This window comes from Orycteropus afer, unplaced genomic scaffold (assembly GCF_000298275.1).
Source record: "Orycteropus afer afer isolate SDZICR_OR568_19922 unplaced genomic scaffold, OryAfe1.0 scaffold00362, whole genome shotgun sequence".
Taxonomy (NCBI): Eukaryota; Metazoa; Chordata; class Mammalia; order Tubulidentata; family Orycteropodidae; genus Orycteropus; species Orycteropus afer.
The window spans coordinates 2523159-2528995 of record NW_006921949.1 but is presented as its reverse complement, the minus strand read 5'-3'; the positions used below and the strand labels follow the sequence as shown (position 1 = coordinate 2528995).

General features: G+C 40.4%; 1 protein-coding gene across 1 annotated transcript in view; it reads right to left on the bottom strand.

Moving 5' to 3' along the window:
• TRAPPC13 (trafficking protein particle complex subunit 13) overlaps positions 1-5837 on the bottom strand; it is a 52214-nt gene that overhangs the window by 32682 nt on the left and 13695 nt on the right. The window lies entirely within an intron of this gene.

Below are 5837 nucleotides of genomic sequence, written 5' to 3'. Positions count from 1 at the left end.
CTTCTGTGTCTGTGTTAATTGGTTTCCCTTTTCTTTGTTGAAGAGGGTCTGTGCAATCCTTCTGCCTAGTCCGCCATCTTGCCCCGCCTCCACCTTGCAAACTTTTAAGACTCCAGGCACTATGCAACAAATCAGAAGGCAGAACAGATGCACTAAACACATTATTAGGCCAATTAACTAGGATGTCCCATGAAATTATGACCTAAGCCTCCAGAGACGAGCTTGTCTGTCAGTCTGTTGTACTGTGGTGGTGTGCGCGTTGCTGTGATGCTGGAGATTGTGCCACCAGTGCTTGAAATGCCAGCAGGGTTACCAATGGTAGCGAAGCTTCCAGGCCGAGACAGACTCGGAAGAAGGAAGACGGCATCCACTTCTCAAAGAATTGAACAGGGAAAACCTTATGAATAGCAGTGAAACACTATCTGATATATTACTGGACAACTTTATGAATAGCCCGGAAACACTGCCCGATATAGTGCTGGAAGATGAGCCCCTAAGGTGGGAAGGCACTCAAATACCATTGGGAATAAGCTGCCTCATCAGAGTAGAACCAACCTTAATGATATGGGTAAAGCAGAGCTTTTGGGACCTCCATTTGCTGATGAGGCATAACTCAAAATGAGAAGAAACAGCCACAAAAATCCACTAACAATCGGAACACGGAATGTATGATGTATGAGTCTAGAAGAATTGGAAGTTATCAAAAATGAAATGGAATGCACAACGATCAATATCCTAGGCATAAGTGAGCTGAAATGGACTGGTTGGGCCATTCTGAATCAGATAACCATATGAGCTACTATGCTGGGAATGACAAGTTGAAGAGGAATGGTGTGGCATTCATTGTCACAATGAATGTTTCAAGATCCATTCTGAAGTACAATGCTGTCAGTGATAGGATAATATCCATATGCCTACAAGGAAGGCAAAGTAATACTACTATTATTTACATTTATACACTAACCACCAAAGACAAATATGAGGAAATTGAAGATTTTTACCAAGTTCTGCAATCTGAAATTGACTAAACATGTAATTAAGATGTGCTGATTATCACTGGTGATTGGAATACAAAAGTTAGAAACAAAGAAGAATCACTGGTAAATGGAAATGTTGGCCTTGATGATAGAAATAATGCTGGAGACCACATGACAGAATTATGCAAGACCAATGACTTACCCATTGCAAATACCATTTTTCAACAAGACAAATGGTGGCTATACATGTGGACTTCGCCAGATGGAGTACACAGGAATCAGAATGACTACATCTGTGGCAAGAAGCAATGGAGAAGCTCAATATCTTCAGCCAAAATAAGGCCAGGAGCTGATTGTGGAACAGACTATCAACTGGTCATATGCACTTTCAAGCTGAAGTTGAAGACAATTAAAACAAGTTCACAAGAGCCAAAATATGACCTTGAATATATCCCTTCTGAATTTAGAAACCATCTAAAGAATAGATTTGATGCATTGAACACCAATGACTGAAAACCAGAGGAATTGTGGGATGACATCAAGAACATCATCCACGAAGAAAGCAAAAGTTCATGAAAAAGACAGGAAAGGAAGAAAAGACCAAAATGGATGTCAGAAGAGACTCTGAAACCTGCCTTTGAGTGGAGAGTAGCTAAAGCAAATGGAAGAAATGACAAGATAAAAGAGATGAACAGCAGATTTCAGAGTGAGCTCCAGAAGACAAAGTTAATTGTTACAATGAAATGTGCAAAGATCTAGAATTTGAAAACCAAAAGGGAAGAACACACTCAGCGTTTCTCAAGTTGAAAGAATTGAAGAAAAAAATTTAAGCCTCGAGTAGCAATACTGAAAGATTTTTATGGGCAAAATATTGAATGATGCAGAAACATCAAAAGAAGATGGAAGGAATACACAGAGTCACTATACCAAAAAGAATTGGTTGATATTCATCCATTTCAGGAGGAGGCATATTATCAATAACCAATGGTATTGAAGGAAGAAGTCGAAGCTGCACTGAGAGAAGTGGCGAAAAACAAGGCTTCAGGAATTTACTGGATACCCATTGAGATGTTTCAACAAACGGATCCCCCACTGAAGGCACTCACTTGATTATGGCAAGAGATTCAGCAGAAAGCTACCTGGCCAACTGACTGGAAGCGATCCATATTTGTACCCATTCCAAAGTGAGGTAATCCCACAGAATGTGGAAATTATCAAACACTATCATTAATATAAGGAGCTCTGGTAGCATAGTGCCTAAGACACTTGCCTGTTAACCAGAAGGCAGGCAGTTCAAACCCACCAGCCATTCCTCGGAAGAAAGGCTGGGTAATCTACTCCCGTAGTGATACTGCCTCGGAAACCCAAGGAGAAGTTGCTATGAGTCGGGTCTGACTCCACGGCACGTAACAACAACAACAATGTCATTAATATTGCAGGCAAGTAAATTCTTACTTAAGATAATTCAAAAATGGTTGCAGCAGTATATTGACAGAGAACTTCCAGAAATGAAAGCTGGATTCAGAAGAGGACGTGGAACGAGGGATATCGTTGCTGATGTCAGATGGAACTTGGCTGAAAGCAAAGAATACCAAAAGGATGTTCAGTTGTGTTTTATTGACTATGCAAAAACATGCAATTGTGTGGATCATAACAAATTATGGATAACATTGAGAAGAATGGGAATTCCAGAATACTTAAATGTACTCATGAGGAACCTGTACATAGACCAGGAGCATGCTGTTCGAACGGAACAAGGGGATACTGCATGGTTTAAAATCAAGAAGGGAGTGTGTTAGGGTTGTATCCTTTCACCGTACTCATTCAATCTGTACACTGAGCAAATAATCCAAGAAGCTGGACCATATGAAGAATGTAGCATCAGGATTGGAAGAAGATTCATTAACAACCTGTGATACACTGACGACACAACTTTGCTTGCCGAAAGCAGGATGACTTGAAGCACTTAATGATGAAGACTGAAGATTACAGTCTGCAGTATGGATTACGCCTCAATATAAAGAAAACAAAAATCCTCACAACATGGACAAATAAATAAACAGCATCATAATAAATGGAGAAACGACTGAAGTTGTCAAAGACTTCATATTACTTGGTTCTACAATCAACATCAATGGAAGCAGCAGTCAAGATTATCAAATGATGTACAGTACTGGGTAAATTTGCTGCAAAAGACCTCTTTAAAGTGCTGAAGAGCAAAAATATCTCCTTGAAGAGACTAAGGTGTGCCTGACCCAAAGCATGGTATTTTCAATCACCTCTTATGCATGTGAGAGCTGGACAATGAATAAGGAAGATCGAAGAAGAGTCGACACTGTTGAGTTGTGGTGTTGGTGAAGAATGCTGAAAGTACCATGGACTACTAAAAGAACTAACAAATCTGTCCTAGAAGAAGTACAGCTAGAATGCTCCTTAGTAGCGAGAATGGCCAGGCTTCATTTGCCTACTTTGGTCGTGTTGTCAGAAGGGACAATTCCCTGGAGAAGGATATCAAACCTGGTAACAAAATGGAAAACCAAGAAGGGGTCGCTACGAGTCGGATTCAACTCCACAGCAGTGGTTGCACTGCATATTGCAACAAAGTGGAGGGTTAACGATAAAGGGGAAGGCCCTCAACAAGACTGATTGACACAGTGGCTACAATGATGGGCTCAGGTATAGCAAAGATTGTGGAGCTGGCACAGGACTGAGCAGTGCTTCATTCTGTCATACATAGGGTCGCTAGGAGTCGGAGATGACTCAACAGCACCTAACAACAACAATAAACCTCCAAAGGAACCAAATCCTATGTGTTTTGTTACACACAAGTAGCCTCCACAGCTACTCTTTTTTTTTTTTTTTCCCGGTCATTGTTGTAATTATACCTATCATACAAATTTTGACATTCCAACTTGAAGAAAGGTTGGGCAATCTACTTCCGTAGTGATACTGTCTCGGAAACCCAAGAAGGGGTCGTTATGAGTCGGGTCTGACTTGATGGCACACAACAACGACAACAACACAACTTATTGAACAGCAACTACATTCATCAAATGTACAACTCTATCCTTAATCAATGTGATTTTTTCCATTACTATAAACTGAAACTCAGTACTCTATAAGCAACAACCCACCTTTTTCCCTCTCTTTTCCTCCCTTGTTAACCATTACGGAACTTTGTTCTCTATGTATTCGCCTTTTCTCGTCTTTTATATAAATGAAATCATACAATATTTGTCCTCTTGTGATTCATTTATTCCACTAAGCTAATGTCTTCAAGCTCCATCCATATTGTGGCAGGTATCAAGACTTCATTTCTTTTAGTGGCTGAGAGGTGTTCCACTATATGTATTACGGACCACATTTTGTTTATCCATTCATCCATTGGTGAACATTTAGGTTGTTTCTACCTTTTGGATATCATGAACGGTGCTGCAAGAACACCGATGTACAAGTATCTGTTTGAGTCTCTGCTTTTACGTCTTCTGGGTATATACCTATGAGTAGAATTTCTGGGTCATGTGGAAGTATAGGATAAATACAAGTCCAGAATCGAGTTGAGGGCAATGGGTTCGGGTTTGGTATGGGAATTTTATTTTTAGTTTTTTGAGGAATTGCTACATTGTTTTCCACAGCAGCTGTACCACTGTTCTTTTCCACCAGCAATGGATAAGGGTTGCAATTTCCCCCACCAACATTTGTTATTTTCTTTTTTCCTAAACATCTTTTCATTTGTTTGGTGGCTGTTTCAGTGTCCTCTTCAGTGAAACGAATATTCTAATCCTTTGCCCATTTTAACAAACAGATAATTATTTCTCTTACATTTAGGAAGCCAGAAGTCTGAGTTAAGACTGTCAGCTCTAAGGGAGGACAATCCAGATGTCTGAGTTCAGAGTGCTGGCTCTAGGGGCTGGGTGGAGGCCCCTCTGCTTCTTGTTCCAGGCTCACTGGAGCAAGCTGGAGGTTTCTCATAAGCTGTGGGCTGCTAAGGCTGATGAACCCAACATCAGCAGGTAAAATGGTACAATTCCAACGTCAGCAGGCAATATGGCAGTCTACTGGTTCAAGTCCAGGAACTGGAGATGAAAACCTGTATACCAAATGTAGGCTCCTTTCCATATATACAAGGAGCTCTTGTGGCATAGTGCCTAAGGCATCTGTTAACCAGAAGGTTGGTTCAAAAAAGCCACTCCATGGAAGGAAGACTGGGCAATCACTTCCATAAAGATTTATTGCCTCAGAAACCCAAAGAGGGTTACTATGAGTTGGAATCGACTCAGTGGCAGTGTTTTTTTTTCTTTTCCTTATACACTAGAAGCAGGCCACACCCTGAAGGTAACTCCCCTTCAAATGATTAACTGCTTACAGCAGACTTCACCATGGAGTGGAATCCATCATTGGAATCCACATCCAATCTAATCATGGAAAATAACTACAACCAGCTGCAAAGCCACTCAAAATCACAGTCCAGCCAAGTGGGGAAGGGAGCTTAAACTACGAACTAGAGGGCAGACACATATTAACTTGGATGAAGGAAAAAACAAAATTCCTTCTAGAATAGGTGTTCAGTCCTTATGATAAATGGAAAGAAAACCAAAATTTAAAATAAAGGCAAAAATAAGTAAATTTCATTAAAGTGTTAAAATGTAAAGATTTCACTTTGAGGACTAAGGTGCGCTTGACCCAAATAATGGTCTTTTCCATTGCCTCATATACATGCAAACGCTGGACAATGAATAAGGAAGAACAAAGAACAATTGCTGCATCTGGAATATAGTGTCAGCAGAGATTGCTGAATGTATCACGGACATGTGTTTTGGAAGAAGTAAAGCCAAAATCCTCCTTGTTGTTGTTGTTGTT